Source organism: Bufo gargarizans, chromosome 5 (genome assembly GCF_014858855.1).
Source record: "Bufo gargarizans isolate SCDJY-AF-19 chromosome 5, ASM1485885v1, whole genome shotgun sequence".
In the NCBI taxonomy this organism is placed as follows: Eukaryota; Metazoa; Chordata; class Amphibia; order Anura; family Bufonidae; genus Bufo; species Bufo gargarizans.
In genome coordinates, this window is record NC_058084.1 from 69,734,804 (window position 1) to 69,749,845 (window position 15,042).

The window sequence follows — 15,042 nt, forward strand, 5'->3', positions numbered from 1 at the left end:
CCTACAGCTATTGCACTGAACGTGAAAATACAAGTATAATAAAATGCATCAATATCTCAGTACAGAGATACGAAACACTGAGATGTCACAGTAAAGCGATAATAAATACTGTCATGTCACATTACAGGGATAATAAAGATTGTGATGTCACACTACATGGATAATAAAGACTTATGTCACACTACAGAGATGATAAAGATGGTGATGTCACACTACAGGGATGATAAAGATGGTGATGTCACACTACATGATAATACAGAATGTGATGTCACACTGCAGGGATAAAAAAGAATGTGATGTCACACTACATGATAATACAGATTGTGATGTCACACTGCAGGGATATTAAACACAGTAATGTCACCGCACAGGAATGTGATATCACACTACAAGTATAAAAAAGAGTGTGATGTCACACTACATGATAATACAGATTGTGATGTCACACTGCAGGGATATTAAACACAGTAATGTCACCGCACAGGAATGTGATGTCACACTACATGATAATACAGATTGTGATGTCACACTGCAGGGATATTAAACACAGTAATGTCACAGCACAGGAATGTGATGTCACACTACAGGGATAAAAAAGAATGTGATGTCACAGTACAGGGGTAATAAGCACTGTGATATAAACATATCCAGTATGATCATGTGAATAAAGCCATACCTTAATGTTATAGACAGGTAACGGACACTGTGTATTGACCCCAAATAGTCATGAATGTGAAATACATTTCTGAATTAAACGTGTATACCGCTTTGCTGCTATAAATGTCAGTCTCTACTTTAGTTCTTTGTATTCATAAACCAGGAAGCTCAAGATAAACATGCCCAATGGTCCTACCAAAATGTAATATTTTAATCTGCAGGGACTTCTGGACCAAGAATCCGATTTTCAGGAAAATCAGTTTTGCAATTTTCTAGTGTAAGTCACAAGTATTTTACAGAAAAGGAGCCTCAGAAGCTACAGTGGTGTGAAGACCTTCAGCACTGTACTAGATCTTGAACATGCCGTCCATACTATTACCACCTGGACCCAGGGCCCCTTGTCTATTCACACAGCAATATAGGATTTATACTTTTACATTATCTTATCCTATTACCTCACTTGCCATATTAGCAAAGTCTTCTGAAGTAGAAGAATGCTGCTGAATGTGTCTTTTCCCACCTATTTGCATCCTGGAGCCAATTTCCTCAGAAAAGTCATGAGACAGATAAAAGATGAAGAATATATAACAAAGTCAGTTATTCTGGGGAAATGCATGCATAATATAGTGGCAACTTCTATGCTATGGAATAATGTTAATTCTTAGTGATGTACAGAGCTTTTTGTTCATTTCACTGATGAAAGTTTCCTGAAATAATTCATAGCTCACTCAAGGTAGGAAAATGATATGATCTGCACAACTTCGAAAGTCTTCCAGTGAAAATAAATCAATTAGTGTTTCTCAGTGATGGTTAAGTAAGAATTGAAAATAACATCTGCAAATACTATGTCTCCTTTATTTCACATTTTTCTTTTCTTTTTAGAAAGGCTCTCACTCCAAGATTATTTTTCCAAAAGTAAAACAAAGTGTCAACAATTATAAGTTCTTACATTTTATGAATCTGTACATATGCTGCACCCTTTAAAACTGGGCAGATTTGCTTTTTATTGGTTGCCACCAGGACTGGCCTTTGGGGTTTACGACCTGGAATAGGGTGTTAGCCATTCCCTGCAAAACGCACAGCCACCAAAACTGTGGCAGCTGTGTTCCCTAAAGTGTATCTGTTGTTTCTATTTATGATGTAGGGTAGAATAATTTTATAATGTAAAAAAGCAGTTTTTCTGTTTCAGAGCTCCAGATCTCCTGCTTTCCTTTACACGGCCACAAAATTATTAAAATCTTCCTGCCTGCAGCCACCAGATTTTTTATTTCCTATACTTGACCTCTGCCTGCTCACTGGATTTGACCCCCTGCCTCCTGAACTGACTTCTACCTGACTCAGAAGTTTCAATGCGGAGGTAACTCCTGGCTACCACTCTCAGAAAATGCATCAGAAAATTCGGAAATGAACAAGGGTACCGTTTTAGTGGTAACCACAGAAAATGATGTATTAAGACAGTTGTCTATGCAAAATTTACTCCAATCGAGAATCTGTCTCGCTTGCCAGTCAATGGTCGGGTTATGTTTAGTGATGAGCGGCAGGGGCAATATTCGAATTCGAAATATTCCGCGAATATTTTGTAGAATATTCATCACATATTAACGAATTCGAGATTATATTCTTGATTGCGAAATCGGCAATGTAATATTCACGTAATGCACACAAAATACAGGGGTGGGTCACATGCTGCAATTTTCAAGCTGGTATAAGTTTCCTGAGACTGGAGAAAATGGCTGGCATGGCAGAACATTAGAATAGCTTTATATGCACATAGAGTGCTCCAATATAATTGCGCTTGCAAATTTTCGGCAATAGTAAGGGTTAGTCAACTTATCTTTTGGTTGCTAGGGATGTTGCTAAGCTGTGACAAAGCTTTCTCATTGGCCCATAAGCTATAAGAAGGGAGGGATGATCACCTGATGTGTACTGTGTTAAAAAAAATATAAAAAAATATTTGATTTTACGAATATATAGCGCTATATTCTAAATATTCGCAAATTCTCAAAGTGCCAATATTCACGATTAAAATTCGCTATTCGAATATTCACACTCAACACTAGTTATGTTTGCTTAACCATGGTAAGCCCAAAACCAGGCAGACCCTCCAAGACAATACATGAAATGGCTTCCTGATGAAAATCACCCACTTTTAAATGGAAGTCATTCACCACCTGTGACAATCATTTCTGGGTAAGAGGTGCTTAATCAATTGCAAAGACAGAAATACTTTTCTCTAATGCACTAGTAGTCAACTCATGAATACAAACAAACTGTCCATCAATCAGGTTAACCCCTGCCCCAGTATCTATAAATACCTTGATTTCCACAGTTTTGGACTCTAGCGCCACCTCGGCAGACAGGATAAATCGGGTACTACCAGTGGCTCCCTACCCACACCCCCAATAGTAATTTGGGGATAAAAAATGTTTTTCTTGTTTTCACCTTGACGCTGAATGTACGGACAAATATTCACAAAATGTCCCTTCTTTCCACAACAAAAACTGACTTCCCTCATATGACCAGTTCTAGGAGTAGCTCCCCCTAGCTGCATAGGCTCGTCGCAAGGCGTAACCACAGGTAACTCTTTACAATAAGTGTCAAAGGAAGCCCCCACATTATTGGACAGTACATCCTGAGGGTGTGGAAACCTAGATCTCTCCCTCAGACGTCTATTAAGACATAAGGCAAGAGACATAGCTGCTGCCAATGACTCAGGACTCTAATGAAAGGCCAACACGTCCTTCAGCCTCTCAGATAGAATATGACAGAATTGGCTACGGAGAGCAGAATCATTTCACTCCGTATCCGTAGACCATCTCCTAAATTCAGAGCAATAGGTCTCCGTGGAGCACTCTCCCTGCCGTAAACCACGTAACTTGGTCTCGGCCGGAGAGATCCGATCCGGGTCATTGTAAATTAAACCCAAGGCTCTAAAAAGTTCCTCTACTGACTGAGGGACGGTTATTCAGTCGGCAGAGAAAAAGCCCAAGACTGGGCGTCACCTTTAAGCAATGGAATCATCATACCTACACGTTGGCTCTCATCCCTAGAAGTGTATGGACTCTTTGAACCGAAAAAAATTGTCGCTACCACCGGAAAATCTGTCCAGGAGGGCAACCTTAGGTTCAGGGCAGGCCTGGTACCCACCACCGGAACCAGACACCTGTGGTCTCTTGATCTGCAAGACGATCGCACGGAGGTCACCTACCTCCAAAGACAGACCCTGCAGACTTAGTATCCATAGCTGCACTGATCCGAACAAAAATGGTGGTTTTTGGTGGTTGATAATGTCACGGGTGAGGTATGTGAGGGAACACCACACCGACAACAGGAGGGAAGGGAAAAGGCCTTAACGCTAAGGAAAAGCGGAAGGGTCACCTTTTAAATAACCCTACTCCTTGCCTTGTCTCCTATCTGTATAGGAACACTGAAGGTAGGAATGCCAAAACACTGCAACCTGAGACCCTGGAGACTCATAAGAGCCCTATAGATAAAGGCTGGGCTTGAGGCAACCCGCTCCTTTCCAGTTGAAGGAACCAGCGTCTCCCTTGAGGCCTATTAGCAACAGACACGGGGAGGCACAACAAAACACAAAGCAGAAAGACACTTAACTTCTGAAGAGATGGATGAGCACGTACCCCTGATAGGATAACACACCAGCTCTTCCAAAACCCAAATGAAGCTATAAACCGCACAGCCAGAAGGGTGAGGTCAGACTATATAGGGGAGGTGTGATGACCACTAAGCTACACCTGAAACAAGGGGTGTGGTCATGAGCAACAACAATAACTGAAGCAAATAACCAAAGAGGCTGTTAGATTCCGTCACATGTAGCCAGTCTTTTTGATCTACTGACATCTGTCACAGAGGGGACCATGACAAGCCAATTGAGTAATAGCTTACCAATTCCCTGCTGCTGCCATGCCAACACTTCCTAGATCCTCCACAGATTCCATATCCTAGTCTCCAGTGATGATTTTTTAGCATGGATATGTGACCGATCACTGGCTGCAGTAGACACATGTCTGAGGTCACTATTACAGCTGTCACATGTCTGTGATGAAACATCATTCCTGGGGACTGGGATAGAGAGACTGTCAGTAGTGTGCGATAGGTAAGGTGCACCCTTTTGGTAGAAATTTAAGGGGTCTTTCTTAAAGGCTATACAATTTTTTTGTTTATAATTGCATTTTAATCATTTTTGGCTAAAAATCTTTTTTCAATTGGTCTTTATTAACAATATTAAGCCGTTTTGTCACAAAGGGTTAACTGTTTTTCGAAATGTCCGACTGGTCCTTTCACTTTGTGCCGGTCATCTAATTACCCTTATCTCTAAATTACTAACAGGTCATAGACACTTATTTACGCTACATTCTTATCAGTAAAATAAGAATTGAGCTATAATGAGTGTTTATAATGTCAGAGAGCAGAGATATGGAGCCCATCAGCTCCCCATCTGACGGAAAAAGGAGAAAATCCAGAGGCTGCTAGTAGAGAATCTCAGCTATGTACACAAAAAAAGGACTCCATATATTTAATAAAGACCAATTGAAAAAAATATTTTTAGCTCAAAATGAGTACAATGCACTAATAAAAAAATGTCTTCAAAGGTCTACATAGCCTGTAACTTATTGAAGATAGTTTATCATTGAGTTAAATAATAGTTGTACAAGTCCTTTCTCAATAAGCCCCGGTAATGGCAGGTGCAGGCAGTCTGAATTTTATCATTTAAAACTATGGCTGTGTAAATGGAAGCAAGGAATTTGAAGATTTGTATCAGAAAAGTTGTCTTAAAAAGTATTAAGATTCATCATGAAATTAATTATCCCCTGATCACTGGATATATGAGATACAATTTGAAACAATTAGAGTCTTGAATTAATCCAGAATCCATATATACTTTAGATACATCATTGGGGTGATTTAGGACTGTTACCTATTTGTGCAAACTCTCCCTTCATCCTTATTCTTGTATTGAGGTAGTAACAACTCTTCTATACACCCAGATCAATTCTCACTTTTGTAGCCCCTGAAAACAGTGACCCTCCTTGACCAGTGTTAGGCTCCATTCACACGTCCGCAATTTTCCTTACGGTCCTTTTTTTGCGGATCCGTGTTTCCGTAAAAACCTTCAGTGCATCCACATCTGTTCCGTGTTTCCGCAGAAATAAAAAAGGAAGGAGGAATACATGCTGCTAGGGTAATGCGGATGATATGCGGATGATAAACGGATGACATTTGGTGTCTTTCCGCATGTCATCCGCTTTTTTGCCGACCCATTGAGTACAATGGGGCCGCGGACCGCAATTTGCGGCTAAAAGTAGGAAGTGCTGATGCGGACAGGAATTACTCCCCCATTGAAATGAATGGATCCGCACCTGTTCCGCAAAATTGCGGAACAGATGCGGAAGGAAAATTGCGGACGTGTGAATGGAGCCTTAAGCTGAGCAGTCATTTCCCGTGTATTGAGAGGCACAAAGAATAAGTGACCAGCAGGGGCACGAAAGCATTGGAACAGGAGTGTCAGGACATTGGTGAGGTATGACATTTTTTTTTATTCTTTTACAGCAATCTGTAAATATTTTTTTATCAGATATTTACCTGGGGTGCAAAAATTTCTTAACCCCTTAGTGACCAAGCCTGTTTGGGCCTTTATGACCAAGCGTTTTTCTTCCTTTTTTCATGGTCTCGTTCCAAGAGCTATAACTTTTTTTATTTTTTGTCTATATAGCTTTATGAGGGCTTGTTTTTTACGGGACAAGTTGTAGTTTTTAATGGCACCATTTTGGGGTACACATAACTTTCTGATTAACTTTTATTAACTCTTTCTGGGAGGGAGATGGGGAAAAATAGCAATACTGCCACATGCGTTTTTACATTATAAATTTTACGGCGTTCATTTTTCGTTTTACAACTTTTTTTCCAATAAAACCCCTTTTATTAACCCAAAAAATGATTTTGCTATGCCACTTCACAAGACCCATAACTTTTTTTTTCTTTTTCTATGGAGTTGTGTGAGGGCTTGATTTTTGAGGGGCAACTTGTATTTTTCATTGTTATCATTTTGGAGTAAATGCCGCTTTTTGATCGCTTGTTATCACGTTTTTTTCGGTGGAAACTAAGGATAAATTAGAAATTCAGTTTTTTTTTTTTTTTTTTTTTTTTTTTACGGCGTTCAGCATAGGGGATAATTTATGTAATATTTATGTAGTCCGTCGTTACGGACACGGCAATACCAAACATATGGGGGATATTTTCTTTTTGCACTTTTTTTCATTGAAAAGCGTATTTTCAATGGAAAAAAAAGCAGATTTTTTATTTTATGGAATTTTTTTATTTAATAAAAGTGTATTTTTTTTCAATTTTTTTACTACTTAAAAGTCCCACAAGGGGACTATAATATACAGTATTTTGATTGCTTTTAAAATGTAATGCATTATCTCTATAATGAATTACATTTCAATAGCAATGCTATTCAAAGATTGACCAGCAGGCTGCGCCAGAGAGGCACAGCCTGCTGGAGATAACTGAAGACAGGCTCGGGGCCCTGATCGTAAGCGAGGTAAGCTTCCCAACACATCAGCACCCCGCAATCGCATTTTCAGGGTGCTGATGGGAGACAGAGGGAGTCCGCTCCCTCTGTCACCACTTTACATGCAGCGGGCGACATTACGCCCGGCATGTAAAGGGTTTTAAAAGCCCGGATCGACACTTCTGCCTGTCAGGGCTGTTAGAGCAGGGGCCCGGCTCTCATGTGACCGCCGTTAAAACACGTATGGGTGGTCACTAAGGGGTTAATGTAATCTGTCACCTCCAAAACTGGTTACAAAGTAAACATTCTGCCATGTAGGGTAGGATAAATTCCTTGTGAAAATTCAGTCCCCTGAGTCATGCTTTTCTTTATGTTTATGCAAATAAGGTTTTGGTGCACTGTGGGCAGGATTTCTCCCTTTGGTGTAACATTGTTTTGCCAGTAATGCCACCCAGGCCTCCTCCTGTTGTTTGATTGACAGTCCCTAAGATTTCCGAGCTCGTAGCAATGACACAGGAGAAACATGGTGCACCAGAGTCTTCCGCACTTGTTGCACTGAACATTTTATTTGCATAGTAATAAAAAGAAGCATTTCTCAGTATTAGAGGAGTGGATTTTCACAAGAAAAGGTATGGTTATGCTTTGGGGCACCTACGCTACCTGACTTTTGGGGTGACAAATTCTGTTTAATGAACTGTGCAGTTGGTAGAGTGTAAAAATAATGGATGACATTGCTCTTTGGCTGTACTAGGATCTAATGTTAGAAGTTTGTGCCCACCGGCATCTCCCTGCTTCCCGTTTACCTGTCCTCCCTGTTTCGCTGGCATTTTTCTTTTTTCCACCAGGCAAAACTGCCAGAAGAACATTTGGCCTGTTCACTCCATGCTGTGGCTGCAGCATTGATTTCGCCTGCATGCCCATAGTGCATTCTCCCTTGTTTTTAATGGGCCAATACACACCCTTTCTAATATTTCTCAGTCAATGGCAAACATTGCCAGGGAATTTAAGGCACTTTTTCCTGTGGGAGGGTAACTGAGCAATAGGTTCTCTAGTTTGCAATCCCTGCAAATGTGTGTTGTTATTCCATTTAGATTTCCTGTACTCGACATTTGCCTGCTCACTGGATTTCACCCTCTGCTACTTGAACTGACTTTTACTTGTCTTTATTGACCCTGTGCTGCCTGCCCTGACATTTGAATTGTTTACTAGATAGATTAAACTCTTCCAATCCTGACCATGGCTTGCCCACTCATTCACAATTTTATGTATTCCCTCGGTTCAATGCACTGGTATCTCTGGACCCAGCTGAGTCAGCTGTCACTGAACAAAGACTACTTAAAAAGACAATGGCTTGGTGGTTCCTCTGTAGCAGAGATCCCGGCACAGGGGGGAAAGGATAAAAACGAGGGGTGGCGGCACTTAGAAGTAGCCCTAAGCCAAATCTGTTCAGTGACACAGCGGATCCACATCTGCTGTGCAACAAATTACTTTCTACCTCAGACAACAAAATATGATGCCCAAAAATAAGGGCCATTATGCAGGGTGCTCTGTTATAAGACGATGGACTTTGAGAACTGGACAACCCAGTGATTTCTGTGATTTCTAAGTCCTGTCACAATTACTGCTTCTTACAGTATTGACAAACTGGCAGAAAATTGATTTTTGCCTGGGTTCCATTTTCCCTGAATTACAGTTTTTAAGTCCAAGTGTAAAGCTACACTGTAAATGTTGTAAAATGAAGAAAACAATGTTTACAACTCAGGCATTTAAAAGCAAATCTGGTTTTCCATGTACAAGTTTGTTAGGGAATGTGTATTCTTTATAGAACACGTAGCACTTTGTTACGTATGAAATGTGATGTGAATATTTTATTGCATCTGGACTAGAATTCGTAATTTAAAGATTCTTGACGTTCTTTTTCTTTGTATGAAATACTCATTTTATTTTGTGAACTACTTAGCAAATATTTTTTTAAATACTTATTTTTATGTAAACCATTTCTGAGATCTTTGCAATCTGTCAGACTTTTTCTTTAAACAGAGTATAACATGCATGGACGTCATAGGTGTTGTTTTATTAAAGAACTGTTTTTAGGGACGTATAAAATAAAGTTTTTTCTATTGTATACAAAAAGGCCCAAAACTTCTGTGAACAGAAATCACCAAGTACTTAGCAATTGAACAGCTCTGCTAATGCTGGAATTAATAAGTATTATAATTATTTCCTACTGCTTATGTAGCACCGTAACAATATGTATCGCCAACGTGTTTCACAGCGTTGTACAAAGATGTCATCAGTCACATCAATCTCTGTTCATGACAGAGAACACAATCTAAATTCCAATGTCATGAAAAGCAAAGTAACTGGGGCGTGGCTCGGCAGCCGGGGCTGATGGCCGCTTTAATTAAGAGCTCCTGCACCCAGTTACAGGCTTCATCTGCGCAATCAAGACAGCAGAAATACTCAAACTCCCGCAAGATGACCAGAGGGAAGAGAATCCGGCAACAGCAGGGCAAATTAGATTTCTATTTCGACCGAGAGGGGCAAAAAGAGAAGTCAGGCCCGTCATCTCCCGCGGCATCCCTAACAGGCTCTCAGGGATCAACTTCCTCGCTGCAGCATGCGCCGGAGACATCTCCTCCTTCCCCAGACACCGGGAATAAAGACCATGCTAGAGATCTGCTTACCGCCGTGCATACCAGGGAGAAGCAGCGCAGACCTCTCAAGCACCCTCAACCTCATCCTGATGTCCGGGAAGGAAGCAATACAGCTTAATCCCCCATGTGGCAGGCGCCATCTTTGTCCTCTACCAGCAGTCCAGAGAAGGAGAGGCCGTGTCTCTCCGGTGCCTCCAGGGCAGTGAGTAAATATACTGACTCCCCAAGCCTCTCTTCGGTGGCCCAATTCCAAACATCAAGTCAACCCGCCTTGGGTATGTTGCCTAAAGAGATGCTAATTAAAGTAATCAAATCCCTACACGCTGATCTACAAGCTTTGATCTCCCCTATTCAGGCCACCATCTAAGGCTTTTTTCCCAGGGCGTCCTATATTGAAAACAAAATGGAAGAGTTTGCATCCTCCTATAACAATCTAGTGGATGCACATACAGAAATGTCAGAAGAGCTAGAGAAAATAAAGGCTAAGCTCAATGACTTGGAAGACAGATCTCGCAGAAACAATATAAAGTTTAGAGGAATCCTTGAGGATATCCCTAATGGAGACCTCAACCAATATCTCTGCTTGTTATTTCAGGCCCTCATACCGACTCTCAGTGCTCAAGACCTGATTATTGACAGGGCCCACAGGGTTTCAAGATCCAGCCATCTCCCAGCCTCTATCCCGAGAGACGTGCTGGCGAGGATTCATTATTTTCACATAAAGGAACAGCTACTAGAGGTGTCCAGAAAAAAGGGTACCCTGCCGGCCGCTTACCATACCATCAAGTTTTCGCTGATCTTTCGGCTACCACATTGAAACAACGTCGCCAACTGGCCCCTGTCACGCTGGCGTTAAGAGATCATAAAATCGCATATTGCTGGGGGTTTCCAATCAAGCTATTAATAAACAAAGATGGCTCCTGGCATACCATCAGTTCAGTAGATGCTGGCAGATCTCTCCTATCTTTTCGGAACATTGATGTTGCTTATTACCAGAAAGAGAAACCTCCAGATCCCCACCATCTTTCCAAGGAATGGCGCCTGGAGGAGTCTGGGAGAGGCACCAAACACTGAAGTCTGCCTATCAGTTCCACCTGGGTGTATATAGCTGCTACATCCAGAAGTCAAGAAGTTTGTTGCTCCTGACTACACGGAGTTGACTTTACCCTAACAAAATGTGGCAGTTTTTTATACTGCTCAGATTAATCTGTTTTCTGTTCTATTGTTGTCATTTTTATGTTTTTCAGTTTTCTTCCACCTTTTCTCAGCTACTGGATGTTCACCAAAGATGCCAAACAGTTGCTCCCGACTTCACTAGAGCCAAGTCTCCTACCTTGGACAACCGGGTTAATGTAATGTTTAGCTTCTCTTGTATGTACAATGGGTATTAAGATTGTATCACTAAATTTAAAGGGCCTTAATAGTCCTCTGAAGAGATCCTTTATGTGGAAGGAGGCCCTAGACCTCAAATGTGACATACTTTGTGCCCAAGAAACTCATATAGTAGCGCAAGATAGTTACAGAATTCGCCACCCCAAATTTCCGATAATTATTCAATCACACTTTACCAAAAAACAGAGGGGAGTTCTTTTAGCTTTTTAGAGATATACTCGCATTCACCCCTATCTCGAAAATTGCAGATGAGATGGGCAGATACATCATACAGGTATGCCTCATTAATAACATCCATTACACTGTGGTGGAGTTATATGCCCCTAATTCCCATCAAAAAGGCTTTCTGAACAAGCTCCTCAGGAAAATTGATAAAGTCAAACAGGATCAACGTCTTCTCTGTGGAGATTTCAATTTAACTCTCGATCCAGACCTAGATTCCTCAGCCTCCTCCAGGCATAAACCTTTATCCCTCCAACGATGGATCTCTTCGGAGTTCTATGATATTTGGCGTATACATCACCCACAGGAGAGGGACTACACCTTCTTCTCTGCTGGCCATCGGACCTACTCCCACATCGATCTTTTTCTGCTCCCCAGATCATTACTTCCGAAAGTTTTAGAAACCTCCATAGGAGTGATAAAATGGTCAGACCACGTAGCAATTACTCTATCACTGCAAGAGACCTTTTCCTCCACCCACCACTCTCTCTGGTGTAACAACACCTTTCTAATGGCACACTCATTATACAGAGCGGATATAGAATCTGCTTTGCAGGAGTTGGGTCAGTGTCACCCCCCTTTTCGTTATGGTCGGCCCATAAAGCATTCATTAGAGGAATTTTTTATTAAATTGAGTTCTGCGGCTAAAAAAGCCAGGGATAAAAAGATCTGGAGAGAAGAACTAAAATTACCCCCTTCCCCCCTCCTATACTCAGACAACCTGAGAGACCTCAGGCTCCAACTTAAAGACTGCCTTCTATATAGATATGAGCGGAATTTACAAAAAGTCAAAGCTAGATATTACTCGCAGAATAACAAAGCTGGTAAACTGTTGGCTCAACGAGTAAAATCCCCAAGAACCAAATCCAGAATCCCTTATATAAAGTCACCTTTAGACGGCTCTAAAATCATGGATCCACAAGGCATAGCTGATCGTTTCATGGACTATTACTCCTCTCTTTACAATCTGAGCCAGCCTGTGAATCCTATTCCAAGCCCCTTAGTTGATGTCAACGCCTTTCTGAATAGTCTCCATCTCCCGACAGTATCTGTAGAACAAGCAGAATCCATTGGGGACCCCACTCACTGATACAGAACTTCAAAAGTTCATTAACTCCCTTTCCATGCAGAAAGCCCCTGGGTCTGATGGCCTATCAAATTGTTACTACAAACCGGATTCCAAAAAAGTTGGGACACTATACAAATCGCAAATAAATACTGAATGCAATGATGTGGAGGTGCTAACTTCTAATATTTTATTCAGAATAGAACATGTCACGGAACAAAAGTTTAAACTGAGAAAAATGTACCATTTTAAGGATAAAATATGTTGAATCAGAATTTCATGGTGTCAACAAATCCCCAAAAAGTTGGGACAAGGCCATTTTCACCACTGTGTGGCATCTCCCCTTCTTCTTACAACACTCAACAGACGTCTGGGGACCGAGGAGACCAGTTTCTCAAGTTTAGAAATAGGAATGCTCTCCCATTCTTCTCTAATACAGGCCTCTAACTGTTCAATCGTCTTGGGCCTTCTTTGTTGCACCTTCATCTTTATGATGCGCCAAATGTTCTCTATAGTAGAAAGATCTGGACTGCAGACTGGCCATTTCAGTACCAGGATCCTTCTCCTACGCAGCCATGATGTTGTGATTGATGCAGAATGTGGTCTGGCATTATCTTGTTGAAAAATGCAGGGTCTTCCCTGAAAGAGATGACGTCTGGATGGGAGCATACAGACGTGGACAAAATTGTTGGTACCCTTTGGTCAATGAAAGAAAAAGTCACAATGGTCACAGAAATAACTTTAATCTGACAAAAGTAATAATAAATTAAAATTCTATAAATGTTAACCAATGAAAGTCAGACATTGTTTTTCAACCATGCTTCAACAGAATTATGTAAAAAAATAAACTCATGAAACAGGCATGGACAAAAATGATGGTACCCCTAGAAAACACAGAACATAATGTGACCAAAGGGACATGTTAATTCAAGGTGTGTCCACTAATTAGCATCACAGGTGTCTACAACCTTGTAATCAGCCATTGGGCCTATATATATGGCTCCAGGTAATCACTGTGTTGTTTGGTGATATGGTGTGTACCACACTCGACATGGACCAGAGGAAGCAAAGGAAAGAGCTGTCTCAAGAGATCAGAAAGAAAATTATAGACAAGCATGTTAAAGGTAAAGGCTATAAGACCATCTCCAAGCAACTAGATGTTCCTGTGAGTACAGTTGCACATATTATTCATAAGTTTAAGATCCATGGGACTGTAGCCAACCTCCCTGGACGTGGCCGCAGGAGGAAAATTGATGACAAATCTAAGAGACGGATAATCCGAATGGTAACAAAAGAGCCTAGAAAGACTTCTAAAGAGATTCAAGGTGAACTTCATGCTCAAGGAACATCAGTGTCAGATCGCACCATCCGTCGTTGTTTGAGCCAAAGTGGACTACATGGGAGACGACCAAGGAGGACACCATTGTTGAAAACGAATCATAAAAAAGCAAGACTGGAATATGCCAAACTACATGTTGACAAGCCACAAAGCTTCTGGGAGAATGTCCTGTGGACAGATGAGACAAAAATCGAAGTTTTTGCCAAGGCACATCAGCTGTATGTTCACAGACGAAAAAATGAAGCATATCAAGAAAAGAACACTGTCCCTACTGTGAAACATGGAGGAGGCTCTGTTATGTTCTGGGGCTGCTTTGCTGCGTCTGGCACAGGGTGTCTTGAATCTGTGCAGGGTACAATGAAATCTCAAGACTATCAAGGAATTCTAGAGAGAAATGTACTAGCCAGTGTCAGAAAGCTTGGTCTCAGTCGCAGGTCATGGGTCTTGCAACAGGACAATGACCCAAAACACACCGCTAAAAACACCCAAGAATGGCTAAGAGGAAAAAATTGGACTATTCTAAAGTGGCCTTCTATGAGCCCTGACCTCAATCCTATTGAGCATCTTTGGAAGGAGCTGAAACATGCAGTCTGGAAAAGGCACCCTTCAAACCGGACACAACTGGAGCAGTTTGCTCATGAGGAGTGGGCCAAAATACCTGCTGAGAGGTGCAGATGTCTCATTGACAGTTACAGGAAGCGTTTGATTGCAGTGATTGCCTCAAAAGGTTGCGCAACAAAATATTAAGTTAGGGGTACCATCATTTTTGTCCATGCCTGTTTCATGAGTTTATTTTTTTACATAATTCTGTTGAAGCATGGTTGAAAAACAATGTCTGACTTTCATTGGTTAACATTTATAGAATTTTAATTTATTATTACTTTTGTCAGATTAAAGTTATTTCTGTGACCATTGTGACTTTTTCTTTCATTGACCAAAGGGTACCAACAATTTTGTCCACGTCTGTATGTTGTTCTAGAACCTGAATATATTTTTCTGCATTGATGGTGCCTTTCCAGACATGCAAGCTGCCCATGCCACTCGCACTCATGCAACCCCATACCATCAGAGATGCAGGCTTCTGAACTGAGCGTTGATAACAACTTGGGTTGTCCTTGTCCTCTTTGGTCCGGATGACATGGCGTCCCAGATTTCCAAAAAGAACTTCGAATCGTGA